Genomic DNA, 16,901 nt, shown 5'->3' with positions numbered 1-16,901 from the left:
TATTTTAACACCCGTTACTTATTCTTATGGCCGATTAATCTTTTCTAAGCATTTATTGGCTCGTTCGCAGTACGGATACTAATGTGATTTATTTAACGACATTGTTAAATATAAATAGTGTTATTATCGTATTTAATGGTATCAAACATTACTGTTAAATTAAATAAGGCCATGGTTTTAGTCAGATAAATTATCCATGATATCTTATAGGATGTTTATACTGTTAATTGATATATAAACCATGATTATTATGCTGTGTGCATTTCAGGAAATAAATGGACTGTTTAATTATGTCGCATTTATATTATATGGATGTGTTGCCATATAGAACCATATGAGCTGGCTAATAAGTTTAGACTCATTTATACCTTATGCATTCGTTGCGATAGACAGATGTGTGGCTGTCGGGGTATGTGGTTTAATATTATTGGCATGTGTTGCCTAATTGACATACTCGGTATATTTATTAATATTATTGGCATGTGTTGCCTAAATTGACATTCTCGGCACATTTATTAATATTGTTGGCATGTGTTGCCTAATTTATATGCTCAGTATATTCATCAGTACTTTGCGAGGTGTTATCACTGTGTAGTTCGTTATAGTCTGTGTTGTCAGTACTGTACACCATGTATAATAGCTGATTTCCCGGGTAGGGAAAGGCGACACTTGACCACCTAGTGTGAGTCTAAGTGATCACCATCTATTCTGGTTGAGGTCATGTTATACATCGGATAGTTCCCGTAGGATGTATACAGATATAGTACTCATCCGATTCATAATGATTAATTTATTTGATTCTCTGATTTGGGTCATAGTAGAGAGGACTTGCTCGTGGGGTTGACCCACCATTGTTGTTATTTCAGGATACGGTCAGTATCCGTTTCAAGGCTGAGGTTAGCAGTGTGGGACCATCATCCGAACTCATCTACTCCTACGATCCAGTGCAGGGTAGAAGTTTTATGTAGTATTTCAGTTTCAGTTTTTATTTATTTTTGACGTTGAACTCTCAGGGTTATATTTAGGGATCCCTGACGTAGGATTTCCAAGTTGTAATGAAGTACTGTATTAAATAAAGGATGGATGGATGTTGTATTATTTAGTGTTCCTTTCCGGTCTAAATTCTTTTATTATCATCATTTTGTATTCCATGCTTGTATATTGCCAATTGTTTTTGATATCCCTCGTTTTTCGTGTATAAGCCTGATCAACTTATGCGTGGAAAATGTGGGGGTGTTACACCCACATGAATATATATATATATATATATATATATATATATATAGGGTAAAGTGTCAAAAATACCCATATAGTATGCTTATAGTGCATATCACACCTTTCAGATGCAAAAAACACCCCCATAGTTTTCAATTTGTGCAAATAAGTCCATCTTGACATATTTAAATTATAGTTGACTAAATTGGCCTCACTAACTAATTTAATAAAATATATAAAATTATATTACTTTGTGAAATGACCGAATAGGATAAAAATATCAACGTTTGTTTTCGAGACCCAAGCAACCCAAACCCTAACCCGTGGAATCAACAACTCAAGGTTTCCATAATTCTTCTTCTTCATCATCATCATCCTCCTCTGTCTCCAAAGGAACGCTCTCCTCCCTCTCCTTCCTCAGCCGTGGACAGCGTTGCCAGACAATCGTCACCAAAGCAGCAATCAGAATATCGAGCCGAATCGGCTTCTTCTGTTGAGATTTTATCTCTTATAGTACAGCTGCTGGTGAATTATTTACTCCTTGATTTAGGGCCAATTGGTAGGTAATTAGTTACCTATTTTAGCTAATCCTATTCTATAAATTAAATGTAATACTCATCAATGAGATATGGAATAAAGTTTTAATTCTTATATTTTTCCTCTGAATTTCAAGATGGTATCAGAACCATCATTGAACCGTAACTTTGAATCTCTTTGAATTTATCTTTAAAATTCAAAGACCTATACACATATACATAAATTAACATACCCATGCTCATACACAATTCAAAGACTCATACACATAAACATACAGTCATCCATACCCATACACATATAGTCACCATCATCCTTTTCACCAACCCAGAAATCACGCCTACTGTCATCACAAGTCGTAGTCGACCTATTGTCCATAGCTCTGCTCTCGCGGCCATCCCGACACTGCCGAACCGAACTAGATTTGCTCTCTGTGAAGTTGCCGATCTCTTGACGACCCACCACCGTCACATCGCCGGTCGCCTTCCTTGACCAGAGCTCATGGCTGAGCTCTACCGCCGGTTCGTCTTTTCCTCGCCGAGTCTTCTGATTTCTTCTTCCTGGTATTTTTTGTTCTTCTGATAGATATATATATATATATATATATATATATATATATATATATATATATATATATTATATTAAAAAAAAAAAAAAAAAAAAAAACCTGTTTGGCCACAAGTGTAATACTATTCCAGTTATGGATTAGTTTAAAACTAAACCAATTTTGTAACCTTATTTGAAAACTGGTTCTGTGATAAACTAGTTCCAAAAAAATAAAAAAAAAAAAAATTGAAAAAAAAAAAAAAATGAGTGAAACAAATATTGAATCTTCTGGAGCAGACAAGTCTACCTACAAATGCACTCATTGCAACCAGACTGGTCATACCAAAAGTCACTGTTTCAAACTTATGGGATATCCGGAATGGTGGGATCATCGCCGTTGGAAGAAGAATTCAATAAAGACCTCTACTGCAGCAGTTGTTAAGACAACAGATACTAGTGGTAAGAATTTCAATATTTCTACACATGTTGCTAATAGTGCATGGATAATTGATTTTGGTACCACAGATCATATGACATTGGGTTCTAGACAGGTCTTACCTTTTAATTCATCCTCACACAAATTTGTTTCTACTGCCAATGGGACTTTAACCCCAGTTATTAGGGAATGATCTTTGACACTCACTAATAATCTACATTTAGATTCTGTTTTAGTTGTTCCATCTTTAGATTCTAATCTTTTGTCAGTTTCCCAAATAACCACAGTTTTATCTTGTGTTGTCATTTTTTGGCCTGATTTTTGTGTGTTTAAGGACATCCACACAAAGCAGACGGTTGGTTGTGGTATTAGGTGAGGGAAACTGTATTACTTGGATTTGATGTCCAAAAGTTCCAACAAGCTACGACAAGCATTGACAGTAGATGGTTCTGAGGGGGAGGAAAAAACATCTGAAATCTGGCTGTGGCATCGACGTCTGGGGCAGGCTTCATTTGGTTATCTAAAAAAATTATTTCTTAGTTTGTTTGCAAAATGTGATGTTTCTAGTTTTCGCTGTAATGTTTGTGCACTAGCAAAAAGCCACCGTGTTTCGTATCCATTATGTTTGCATAAAAGTCCGCTTCCTTTTATGATTATACATTCTGATGATTGGGGTCCGTCCAAAGTTACTACTTTAGGTGGATCCCATTGGTTTGTTACTTTTATTGATGACTGTACTAAGATGACCTAGTTATGCTTGATAAAGTCCAAAGGTGAAGTGAACTTATTGTTTCAGAAGTTTCATAAAATGGTTGTAACTCAATATAATGCACATGTTCAGGTTCTCCGTAGTGACAATGGTGGATAATATCAGAGCAGTGACCTTCACCAGTATTTGGAAGCACATGGAACTATTCATCAAACCACTTGTTCCAATACACCCCAGTAGAACGGGGTTGCAAAGCGAAAAAATCAACACTTGTTGGACGTTGTTCGTGCTTCATTGATAGAAGCGCATATGCCATTATCGTATTGGGGAAAAACACTTACCTCTGCAGCATATCTAATCAATCGAGTACCTTCCAGCTCTATTGCCTTCCGAACACCATTGCAGGCTCTTATTGACGCAGTTGTTGCCCTAACCGTCCCAAATCTACCTCCTTATGTCTTTGGTTGTACATGTCGCATTCGTACACCTCCATAAGCATCAACGCAACAAGCTAACTCCTCGAGCGTTGCGATGTGTTTTTCTCGGATATGCTACTCATCGAAAGGGGTATCGTTGTTATCACCCTCTCACTCGACGAATGTTTATCATAATGGATGTTGTCTTCCATGAAGACTCGATGTATTTTTCCTCTGCATCTGAACTTCAGGGGGAGTACCAGAATGAAATTCAGACTCTAGATTATGATTATCACATTTTTTAAGACGGCGATTCCCGTGTTAATGACTCACAAGTTGGACCAACCAATCAGGAATCAGGCGAATTGAATTCGAGTGGTATAAGTTTGGATTAAAGTGGTGATGAACGCCCATAAATGAAAAGTATGGTGCCAACCCCATCATCGTCCGAGTTCGAGTCCCTCGCAACTGATATATCAAACTAATATTCTGCTGAGGATGTTCCTAATTTAGTGCCTGAGCCACTCAGAAAACAATTACCACCGTATCACACTAGAGGTATTTCTTAAACCCACATATGAACCCAAACTTTCTAGTAAAGTTAAGTATCCCATGAGCAATTACGAGTCAAACCATCGTTTGTCAGACTCAAATTTGTCATTTGTAAATCAATTATCTACTATATCTATTCCTAATAGTGTGCAGGAAGCCTTAGCTGACCCTAGGTGGAAAGTAGCTAAAAACGAGGAAATGAAATCCTTGAAAAAAAATGAAACTTGGGAACTCATTGATCCTCTACCAAGAAAGAAACCAGTTGGATGTCGATGGATTTACACTGTGAAATATAAAGTAGATGGCATAGTTGAACGCTTTAAAGCAAGATTGGTGGCAAAAGGTTACACCTAAACCTATGGAATCGATTACATAGAGACATTCGCACCTATAGCCAAAATAAACACAGTTCGTGTCTTATTGTCTTTAGCTGCGAACATAGATTGGTCATTGTAACAATTCGATGTGAAGAATGCCTTTCTACATGGTAAATTATCTGAAGAAGTCTACATGGATCTCCCACCAGGATGCATGATACCCGAAAAGTATAGTCGAAAGGTCTGTAGGTTAAAGAAATCATTATATGAGTTGAAACAATCTCCAAGGTTTGGAAGATTCACAAAGTCTATTATAGCCTTTGGCTACCGTCAGAGCAATTCAGAACACACGTTATTTTTGAAGAAACAACAGGGTAAGATCACTACACTCATTGTATATGTAGATGACATGGTGGTTACAGGGAATGATCCGGAAGAAATGAAGGCTCTTAAGAAGTACTTGTCCAGAGAATTTGAAATGAAAGATCTAGGTCCTTTGAGATATTTTCTTGGGATCGAAGTATCTCGATCTAATAAATGAATCTTTCTATCTCAAAAAAAATATAACTTAGATCTATTACACGATACTAGCATGATAGCATGTCAACCAGCTGAGACACCAGTAGAAGAAGGACTGAAGTTATGTGTTGAGTCCAACCAAGTACCTGCTAATAAAGGAAGATACCAAAGACTTGTAGGGAGATTGATGTACTTAGCACACACGAGATCGGATCTGGCTTATGCATTGAGTATTGTTAGCCAGTTTATGCATGATCCTGGAGAGCAACATATGAATGCAGTTATGCGCATTTTGAGGTATTTGAAATCTACTCCTGGAAAAGGAATTTTGTTCACTAAAAATGCCGGTTATCAAAACATAGCTGCATATACTGATGCTGACTGGGCTAGAGCTATAGATGATAGGCTATCTACTTCTGGTTACTTTACTTTTGTAGGAGGTAATCTTGTTACATGAAGAAGCAAGAAACAAAATGTTATTGCTCGTTTGAGTGCAGAAGCTGAATTCAGAGGTATAGCGCTTGCACTTTGTGAAACATTGTGGTTAAGACTTCTATTGCGGGATTTAGGTTATCTACCTAGACAACCTATTCAACTATATTGTGACAATAAAGCAGCATGTGATATTGCCCATAATCCAGTTCAACATGATTGTACGAAGCATGTTGAAATAGACAGATTCTTCATTTAGGAGAAGTTGGATGGAAAAATTGTAGATTTGCCTAAGATTTAATCTGATGATCAACTAACCAACATTATCACCAAAACAGTCTCAAATCAAGTGTTTTCAAAAATTTTAGACAAGTTGAGCATGTGTGACATCTATGCACCAACTTGAGGGGGAGTGTTGAGATTTTATCTCTTATAGTACAGCTGTAGATGAATTATTTACTCCTTGATTTAGGGCTAATTGGTAAGTAATTAGTTACCTATTTTAGCTAATCCTATTCTATAAATTGAATGTAATATTCATCAATGAGATATCAAATAAAGTTTTAATTCTTATATTTTTTCTCTGAATTTCAAGATCTTCCTCTTCCTCTTCTACAACATCGGCGAAGACAATGACCCACCGTCAAGCCCTAGTGAGTCCATAGGGGTAGTGGTGGTTTCTGCAGTCGGAGCCTCAGTGGCAGCGGTGACGATGATGAGGAAGGTGATTGAGAGATGACCCTTGCCTCCGCCGATGTTTTCCTAGGTTTGGTCCTCTTCAACTTCGGCGACGTGTTAGCGATCTGGGTTTTCGATTCTGGGGATCAAAACCGTAATTGTGATTAGGGGAAGAATAATTACTGATCTATACCATGAATTATTTCATAGATTTTGGCTCAATTTACAAATTGTTAAAGATATTATATTAATTAATTGCAGTAGTTCTTCTTCCAATGATGACAATGATGATAAAATCTTGAAACCTTTTTAATTAATGAAGTCAAATTGTTTAAGTATGGAATGTGCAAAGACTAAACCAACTACTACTATTATTACTGGTGCACATATATGCGGGCAAAGCCATCTTTGCTTTGGAAGTTTTGGAGGATCCCTAACTTGAAATCAACCCATAAATGGCACTTCTTCCATATTCCTTATAAGTTTTGGAGGATCCCTAACTTGAAATCAACCCGTAAATGGCCCATAAATGGCAATGCTTCCATATTCCTTATAAGTTTTGGAGGATCCCTAACTTGAAATCAACCCATAAATGGCAATTCTTCCATATTCCTTATCCTTGTTTTGTTTAGCGGATACTCTCTGTTTTAGTGAGTTTGAGTTTCATCATATTGACTTTAAATGTCCCATAACAAATGAAATATTACATTCAACTATTGGATTCTCAACTAAAAACTCCAATTGTTCGTTTCTACCATCTAAACAAAGTTCTTCTCATCTAGTGCGAAACACAAGGCTCTCTTTACTTATTTCCTTGAGCCCCAGTGTACAATTATATAGGTAAAGTGCATAAAACACCCCTTGGGCATTTTTGGAATAGTAAAAGGGTAAAGTGGTCATTATAATATAATTTTATGTCAGATTTACTCTTGAGGGGTGTTTTCGCACAATTTGAAAAAAATAGGGGTATTTTCTGCACACTTTTTCAAATAGGGGGTAAAAGCGCTACAAAAAGTGTATATTAGGGGTGTTTTCTTCACTTCACCATATATATATATATATATATATATATAATGAACTATTGAACTTCTATGTCAATTCCCATATATGCAAAGTCGGTTCTTCAAGAACCAAGAGACAAACTTCACGAAGAATAAAGGTATTACAATTATTTGGATTTACATAAAAGCATAAAAAAGGTTGCTAAAAAAAAAAAAAAAAAAGGCGCGAAAAGAATACAAATAGGAAAGTCCATCGTAACCAAAGTCTACTAATTAGATACAGCATCTAAAGCCTCAAAAAGGAAATCCATAGAGTTAACACAACTATCACCACCATGTTCAAAGCTATCTAAGCCAAATAGAAAATGAAACTTCTCTACTTTGACCATCTTCAAATCCTACCACTAAACTTTTTTTTTTTTCTTTTTTTCTAATTGAGCAAGACTATTCCTTGTAGAGGAGTAAAAGAATAAATAATAATAGCTCTCCAATTGGGAAATTAAAAAAAAATTAAATTATTAGGACCAAGTCTAAAGGAAATCCCAAGAGGGAAAAAAAAAAAAAAAAAACTATTATAGAGAGGAAGTTCAATGATACTTTCGAAATATGATTAATAAAGGAAATTTTTTTTTTTTTCGATAAGTTTTAATAAAGGAAATTTGCTAAAAAATATGGTTGTCTTAATTTGTAAAACAAAATATATGGTCTGGTAAATGCATTAGTAGTTCTTGTAAGTAGTGTTACCCAAGAATTGACTCTAGAGGGGGGGTGAATAGAGTCAATGACCAATTTTCGCAAATTATAGAATTACAATTTCTAATCAACAGTATAACCAATTATGCAATAAACAAGATATGAAAGTAATCAATTTAGCACAATTGTAAAAGAGATAAAGGAAGAGAGATTGCAAACAATAACACAGCAATTTTTGCGAGGTTCAGAAACTCCTACTCCTCGGCTCAAGATCCCTCTTGAGACTTCCCAAATTCCTTAGAGCTTCTCCTTAATGGTGGAGAGCAAACCTTTAATTGAAGCAAGACCTTGCTTCTCTTTCTTGCTAGGAGAACACCCTTCTCCTAGGCTTCCTTTTGGGTCACACCAACCCTTTACAGTATCCTTGCTAAGAGACCACCTCTCTTAGTTTTATATAGGCCACACCAGCCCTTACAATTTCTTTGCTAAGAGAAACTCTTCCTCCTAGGCTTACAGCGGATTTGTAGATAGAATTTGCAGTACAAGAAATCCTGTCAAGAACTGATACAAATCAAACCTCACAATAGAGTATATATGAAATCAAGTGAAGCTCAAACTCTAAGTATGAAATGTATGAGAAATGATGAGGAAAATACAGAACAAAAGCTCTGATGAAATACTAGAACAAAAGTTCAGCAAAGGCTCACTAAATGCTCTCTGAAGTTCACTCTGATTCAACTATGGAAGCTTGTATATGAGATAAAGATCGATGTCTGAACAGAGGGTCTATGAGTGAGTATAACCAGAATAAAAGCTCTGTATAATGGTAGAGCCAAAAGCTCTCTTTGATGCACTTGAATGAATGTTCTTGAATGCTCTCTCAAGTAGTATAATAGAGCAAAAACTCTATGAAGATTAAAACAAGAGCAACAACCCTTTTAATCTTTACTGGAATCTCTCAAGATAGAATAAGAGTGAAATGAGAGAGATGATGAGAAGATTGAAAACAAAAGCTCTCTTTGCAATGTAATATGATGTCTCTTAAAATCATGTTTTCTTTTCAAACAAACCCTCTGTATATATAAAGAAATTCATAACTCAATATAGCTGTTAAAAGTGGTTAGAGGAAATAAATGCAGAAAAATTGCCGTTGTAATTCAAAACCCTCAAAGGAGCCGGCTCTTTACAAAAGTGGAGGCGGCTCAATTTCAAATGGAGGCGGCTCCATTAGAAAAGTGGAGCAGGCTCTTTTTCTGAAAAGGAGACGGCTCAATGGAAAAGTGGAGCCTTCTCTAGATTTTTAGAGCCTTCTCTACTTTTTGGTAGAGCCCTTTCTAGTTTTTCATTGAGCCTTCTCTACTTTTTTGAACCGTCTCTAAATTTGTAGAGCCTTCTCTAGTCTTTTAGAGAGTTGGCTCTATTTCTTATAGAGGCTGCTCTTGCTTCATGAAGGCTGCTGCTAAATTGGACAGAAAAAAGTGCATAACTTCAAATAGACATAACTCAGTCCATGAAACGCCAAATGAGGTGAAATTTGAGTCTAAATTCATTGTCTTGAAGTCAGCTATCTAAAGCCACCATCCTTGCTCAAAAATTCCAACCATAGAAAAAGTTATGGCTGTTTAAGTGCAACCTGGTCAGAATTTTCGCAGAGCAGAATCGGGTATTTTGTGAAGCTCATATCTCAGTCATTTTTAATCCAATTTAGGTGAAATTTGAGTCTAAACTCAAGGGCTCGAAGTCAGCTTTCCAATGCCACTAGCCTTGTGTAAAAATTCCAACTACACAAATAGTTATAGCAGTTTTAGTGCAAGATGGTCTGAAATTTTCTAGGCTGAAAATAGCTTCTTTTGAGATATTCATTTTTCTAGCACCTAGGACTTTGATGAATGATTCAATTTAGTTCAAGGCCTGTTTCTAGGAGTCTAGGGACATATGAAGATATTAAATTTCAAGTGCATTGTGTCCTAGAGTTATTTACCAAATTATGGCAATAAGGGCTTTAAAGATGAAATATAAAATTCAATGCCTTTTCCTTTTCTTTCTAGAGACCAAAATAAGTATTGTGATTAATGTGCATGGTCCTAGCATTTCTAGCTTAAGTTGAGTTCTTTCAAAGCTTATGCAAGCTTGAACTAACTCATTCTTAGCAAAGACTTCATATGTTAAATATATGTGTATTGAAGTTCAAAGTCTATTGTTAATGATGTAGGAGCATATGATGTATGATATGCATGGTCCTATAGAGATGAGCTTCAAATGAATTCAAAAATACTTTGACATTAAATCTTAAGCTCTCACCATCTTATCTACCCCTTTTCTTCATTCTTGACCATGATCGTTTAGGCTTGATGAAGACTTGTTTTCTTTCTTTGAAATGCTTGAATGATCTTTGAAGTTCGAGTTTTTCTTTGATTGAATATACCTTTGATCTCTTGCAACTTTTAAGGCTTCCTTGAATCCATAGCTTGAGAATTTGTAATGCTTGGAATGGATCTTCTAGCTCAACATTGAGGATTGAATATTGATCAACTATATATCACTCAATTAAAACATTAGTACTTAAACATCATTAATGGTTTGTAATCATCAAAACATAAGATTGACCTTTAGATAAAATCCTTAAGCCAACAAGTAGTTCTTGTAAGTAGTTCATGTTAATCTTCTAAGTGCTTTTACACTTAAAAGAAAAATATTTTTTGAAAAATGGTTTAAATAAATTGAACAATAATCCAATTTTGCTTTTTTTTTTTTTTTTTTTCCTGGCAAACTATAGGAGGGGAGATTCAAACATGGACATACCCGCTCGGAAAGTTTGGCACTCGACAATTACTTTTTAGAGTACTGAATTTGATATTAACACTTTTTAGAGCTTTAAGCTCCATTTCGGGCAGCTTCTTGATGCCCCAAAATGTCATTACAAGTTTCACGAGTCATTTTTTTTTTACACAAATGACATTCGATTACACATAGGCCTTTTTCAAAAAAAGTGATGGTCATAAGAAAAATAAAATTGTGATTTTACTAATTTCTCTATTTTATTTATTTATTTATTTTATAGATAAACAAGATTGTGCTATATTATCTCTTAGCCCTTTCCTTCTATCCACTACCACCTTCCACCACCACCACATACCAATGTCATTACTACTACCTTCCACCACTGCCATATTCCATCACAGCTGCCACCATCGTCATTCGCCAATCACGACGTAGTAGAGCAATCAAATATTCACAAAGAACAAGGGTTACCTTGAAACCACAACGAAAAAGAAAATTCATAGAGGAATCTGATAATTTATTGATAAATGATTGAATGATTTGCTTTGTAATACATGTACCTATAAATAACAAACCCTAACAAAAATAAATAAATAAATAAAAATAAAAAATAAAAAAAATTCTTAAAATATAATGAAACTTGCAGCACAAGGAAACTGTTCAAAAATAAACTTGTTTTGAAAATTCTAAAAAAATAAGGAAAGAAACATAATTATTAAAAACTGCTAAATACTAAAAAGAAAAGTAATTTGAATCCGTTTGGTTTTCTAACGAAAAATCTGAAATATTCAAAATTGAGAAAATGCAATTTCCAAGCCCTAAACGATTGAATTTGGCGGAAAGGCGCCCTATTTCACCTAGTCATTTCTGATCAAACTAGGGTTTTTTCGATTTAAAATGGATTCGTCGAAATCATCCAAAAAAAACTAGGTCAACCCGCTCCTTTGACTTTTTGACGGTCAAAATCTACATCAGTCAACTTTCACCACCACCATCACCTTCCATTTCCAATTTCTACCACAATCACCACCACCACCACCACTAGCTCACTGCCGCCTTTGCCCTTAAAAAAAGAGATAATATTGTCAATAAAAAAATAATTGAAAAGTTAATGTACATTAAAGAAATGCACTTATTTTCTCATGAATTTCCTCTAACTAAATTCTTTTTATGAAAGCGTATCAGTAAAGAACATTATATATTGGGAAGCTATTGTTGGGAAACGTGCAAGTTTTTAAAAACTTTTGAGAGATTTGCAATCATGAATCTTGATTCATCACATAGAGACAAGTTTTATGTAAAAATAAATAAAAGATGATGTATCATTCAATAAACAGATTGAATACTTACATCAAAAGTCAGAGTAAACTTTTTAATCTTTCCTCTAAAGTGAATGTTCTCACTTATTGTAGATCCCTTTAGCAAGATCCTTTCTCCTTCTTTTTGATTATGATCTTCCCTTTAGGAATCATCAATATGCATTGATGAATGACCTTGGAATCAAGGCTTGTGGTAGCCGCCTTTAGAAGAGAAAACAAACCCTAAAATCTAGAGAGAGAAAGTGTATTCCTTTTTCTCGTTCTAAAATCACCCCTAAAATATACATGAACCCATGTATATATAGGCAAAATAAAAATAAGAAAAAGGAAACAAGAAATCATTCTCCATCTCTAAATCAAATTTCTCAATTCTAATAGGACTCCAATATCAACTTGGGCTATTGGTGAGAATCCTTTGGGCTTACTATTTTCTTGGCTCCTATAAATTAATAATTGGTTCGGTCCATTAAATCATGGACCTAATTCAATTAATTCATAAATTAATTTCTACTCCACTAAAAGAAATTAATTGCACTCCAATTAAATAGTAAATAACCTCTAAGTCAATGTTGTACTTTGACCCCTCTATGCATAATTATTTATTGGATAATTAAACCCATCAATCCGACAACATAATTAAGATAATTATTTTGTTATCTTTGATTATTTTCGGCTCTATCACGATAAAATATTTATTTGACAAAAATAATAATTTACTAAATAAATATATATATAGAAAACATTTATCTAAAACATACGAAGGCCTTCGAATTTAATTTGTGATCAACCATAATCAAAACAAAATAAATACAAATAACACTAATGCAAATATTGAGAATATAAACCTCTAACTATTAATTACATAACTACCCAAAGTGCCGATCTAAGGATCCTGAGGTATCCGCCGAACAAATCAAAGTAATTATTAATTAATAAAAGAGTCTATACTTCTCTCATACTTGAGAGTCAAAAACCATGATTGTGATAGAGAGCAATTGCATGCGACAACTCTTGCAATATATCTCAATCTTTCGTGGAATCTGTTCAAGTCTTAACTAATTAAATGTCCATCCATAATTACCGACTTTGAACCATTTATGATTACTAATTTATAACTTAGTATTAATTGCCATTACATACATATATAAATTTATCTTGTAATCAAGTGGACACAATCAATTCTATAATGAATCGAAAAATAATACATTTTATTCACCAATTGTATAATGCCTTAATAATAATATTCAGATAAGGAACCATGACTTTTACAATCCAAAATAAGAATTTGCTATGCTAGGGCACACAAATCCCAATAAATATCCCAGACGAGACTTAAAATTTTACTTAAAACAACATTTCAGCATACATTCGCATAATGATTTTAAAGTGAAAGCCACACTAGTAATTGTGAAATCCAACATCTTAGTGAATTAAAATCCTCTTTGTATCATAAAGATTGCACTAATCAATGGTGTTGACACCATCTTGTCATGAGTCTAACCTTTATTGTCGGTTGGGGAAGAAGGATGAGAGGGAGAAAAGAATAGATGGATGAAACATTCATGGAAAAGAGATTGTCGTGTTTTTTTTTTTTTCTTTAATTGAATGAAAAAGAACGGTTCTCAAACACTACTATGTGCTAACGCATATAGGAGTCTTGTCTAACATTCTTTGTACATTGGTAAAAGCATCCTAGGATTGCATTGATGACAAAACCCACTGCATTTCACAATTTTAGAGGAGACAATAAACTTATAATTTATTGTATTAGTTAAGAAAGAAGGAAATATAATTTTAAATTATTTTTACTATTATAGAAATTAAAATTTGTATAATAGGCATACTTATCTTCCCTCCTCTCTTCCCCATATATTTAAAGAGGTAAAAATTTGTAAAAAAAATAAAATAATAACTCATCCATTATATTTTCTTTTCTCACATTGTGTCTTCAATACTAAACAAAAAAAAAAATTTGTTCCTTTATTTCTGTCTTTCTTCCGCTACTCTCATCTCGTGTACCGGAGAGGATCCCAGCTCATAATATGACAAACCAGCGTGACTCTAGACCAACGCCAGTCCCTCTTGATTTCCTATGTAGCTCAGCCACAACTTTGTAGGTTGTTTTAGATTCGTGTATTTGAAGTAGCATGCGTTAGAATTTCATCATGCCACTTGCTAGCCACTCACCGATGTAAACTATTTTAGCTCTTTCTATGGCTGGCTTTCTCAAGTGGAAGCCCTGCTTGTACAGATTTTCTTACCTACAGTACTTACTTGCCTTAACAAAAAATGAAAAAAAACATGACAAGACTAATCTATAAAAAAGTGCATAATTCAAATTCATTTACAAAATTTTCCAGTCTAGAAGTAATGGCGCTTTTTAAAATTTTCATCATAATCTGTAAATTCTCAAATTTTTTATTTTTATTTTTTCTTTTTCTTTTCCCAAACCAACAGAAGACAAATTATAATATTTTATTATTTCTTTTATATTTTTCCCTTTTTAATTCTCTTGTAAGAGTCACGAGTGTATTGACTAGGACCAAGAGTCACGACGAGTGTGTTCTAAATTGAAAGTGTTTACTTGTTTGAAAGTGGGTTGATTTAGGAAGGTTGTAAACTGAAATTTAAATCCCTAGAAAATAGATACACTTACAGACCTAAAGTTTAGATAATTAAAAAATAATAATAATAATAAATAAATTTTCATCACGTACGTCTTTTATAAAATTTCGAAAGGCTACTTTTATCTAAAAATAAAAATAAATTAATAAAATACATTTCCATTATTTGCTTAATTATGAAAATTAGAGCGTATACATTTTCCATGGGGGACATAACAAAATTAGGAAAATAGTTTTTTTTTTTTTTTTTTTTTTTTTTTTTCATCTAGTTGATACTAACACAACTCCTCTCTCAAGGAATTATTTGCACCTAAAAACATTCGAACTTTAAACATAATGTTTGAAGAAGCACCATAGTCAAGTTCTTACCCGCTTAGTCAAAACAACAAAGTATTTATTTATTTGTTTTATTTTTTGTTTGTTTTGTTAGAAGAGATACTTTGCACAAAATGTACAAATGATATTTTTCTAAAGGCTTTGTGGTCTACTGATATCTCATTTATTTTTCAATTAGGGGATAATGAAGATTCGAGTCTACAAATGGGCAAAATGTGTACGTAAGTGAGTGATGTGTATTCCTTGCTATTGAAAATATATATATATATATATAAATATATATATACATGAAGAAATTCATGTGAAATTAATGAATAATGATACTTCTTTGAAAATTGAGATTATTGGCTAAAACAAGTCGAATAAGTACATTATAAGTCGAATAAGTACATTATTTTGATTTTGCTTTCTAGGATTGGCCAAGAAACATGCTTGATAGAACAAGACTGTGGTGGTCCAACACCTCTCTTGTGTAACTTAAACACTGTTTTGGAACTGCCGGTGCAGACCATTGGACAGGTTCATGCTTGATTTCCAAAAATAAACATTAGGAACAAAATTAATTATGGGTTTTTTAGTGGGTGCAACAAAATTAATAAAACAAAAACCCCAAATCAAAGCTAAAAGTTCCTCCTAATCCAAATAATTCAGATTAGAGAGCGGCATGCCATATCCGTGTAAAAGTGCAGTGAAGAAGAAAACATTATCTAGAGATTCATTTCGAGAAAATAGACTTAACGAAAACTTCATTTCTAATATTGGTCTTACATGAGATGTTGAAAAAGAAATTCAGACAAAGATATTTTGTGCAAAATATCTATTTTTTGTTTTAATTCAACTTATGTTAGAGTTCCTTATTGTACTCAAGTGATATCAATTCTACTTTTTAAAGTGGAAAAGACAATATATAACTACGTAAAAATGTTGAATTTTTTATTTAATATTGTTATAATGATATAATATGTTACATCTTCCATATATAAATGTGTTTCGTATTGCATCATTATTGTGTTGCATGGTATAATGTGATGTACTTTTAATTATAGGTACAAAATGACTTTTTCTGAACAATATGAAACAACAACTAGTACTTCACATTCATTTCATCTAACTTGCAAACAGTCTCCTAAAAAGGAACTAGTCAAAATGAAAATGGGGACACCGATAGCAAAAATAGGCAAATATATTAGGTGAAGATTTGAGAGAAATAAAGAAGAATGGCATGCTCCTAAAAAACAATGATGGTCGGTTGGTAATTTAGAGGGAAAACAATTGCAAACTGTTCTCTTAGTTTCTATACAGATTACTTGGTGTAGATTTCACATACCATTTTAACCATATTACGATTTGTATACAATGCGTTACACTTAAAAATAATAATAATAATAATAATAATTAAGTTGACTTCCATCCAATGGAAGTGGAGAAAGTGAGAGTGGCCACGCACACACTCACTTTGCGTGTGTACCACGCGCGCGCACACGCACACGCACACAAAATATTATAATATATAAGTAGACTTAATTAATAAAATGACAGTACTAGTTGTAACACTAATAAAAGTATGTAGTTAGTGTTATATTGACATAGGAAAAGTAAACTGTGTTTTTTTTTTTTTCTTTTTCAAATGTACATGTATTCTAGCTTCGAAAGAGTGTTTCAGCACGTTCAACCTAGAAATGTTTGGACCATGACGAATTGCGTGATGTATTATCTGACTATAGTAAGTTTTCACTACTTTTATACATATATATGATGATGATGATGAACTTGGAAATACTTGGGAACCACGT

This window comes from Cornus florida, unplaced genomic scaffold (genome assembly GCF_030987335.1).
Source record: "Cornus florida cultivar Cherokee Brave unplaced genomic scaffold, ASM3098733v1 CherokeeBrave_3.0.0_Hap2_Chr09, whole genome shotgun sequence".
Classification (NCBI taxonomy): domain Eukaryota; kingdom Viridiplantae; phylum Streptophyta; class Magnoliopsida; order Cornales; family Cornaceae; genus Cornus; species Cornus florida.
Note: the sequence above shows the minus strand (reverse complement) of the source record.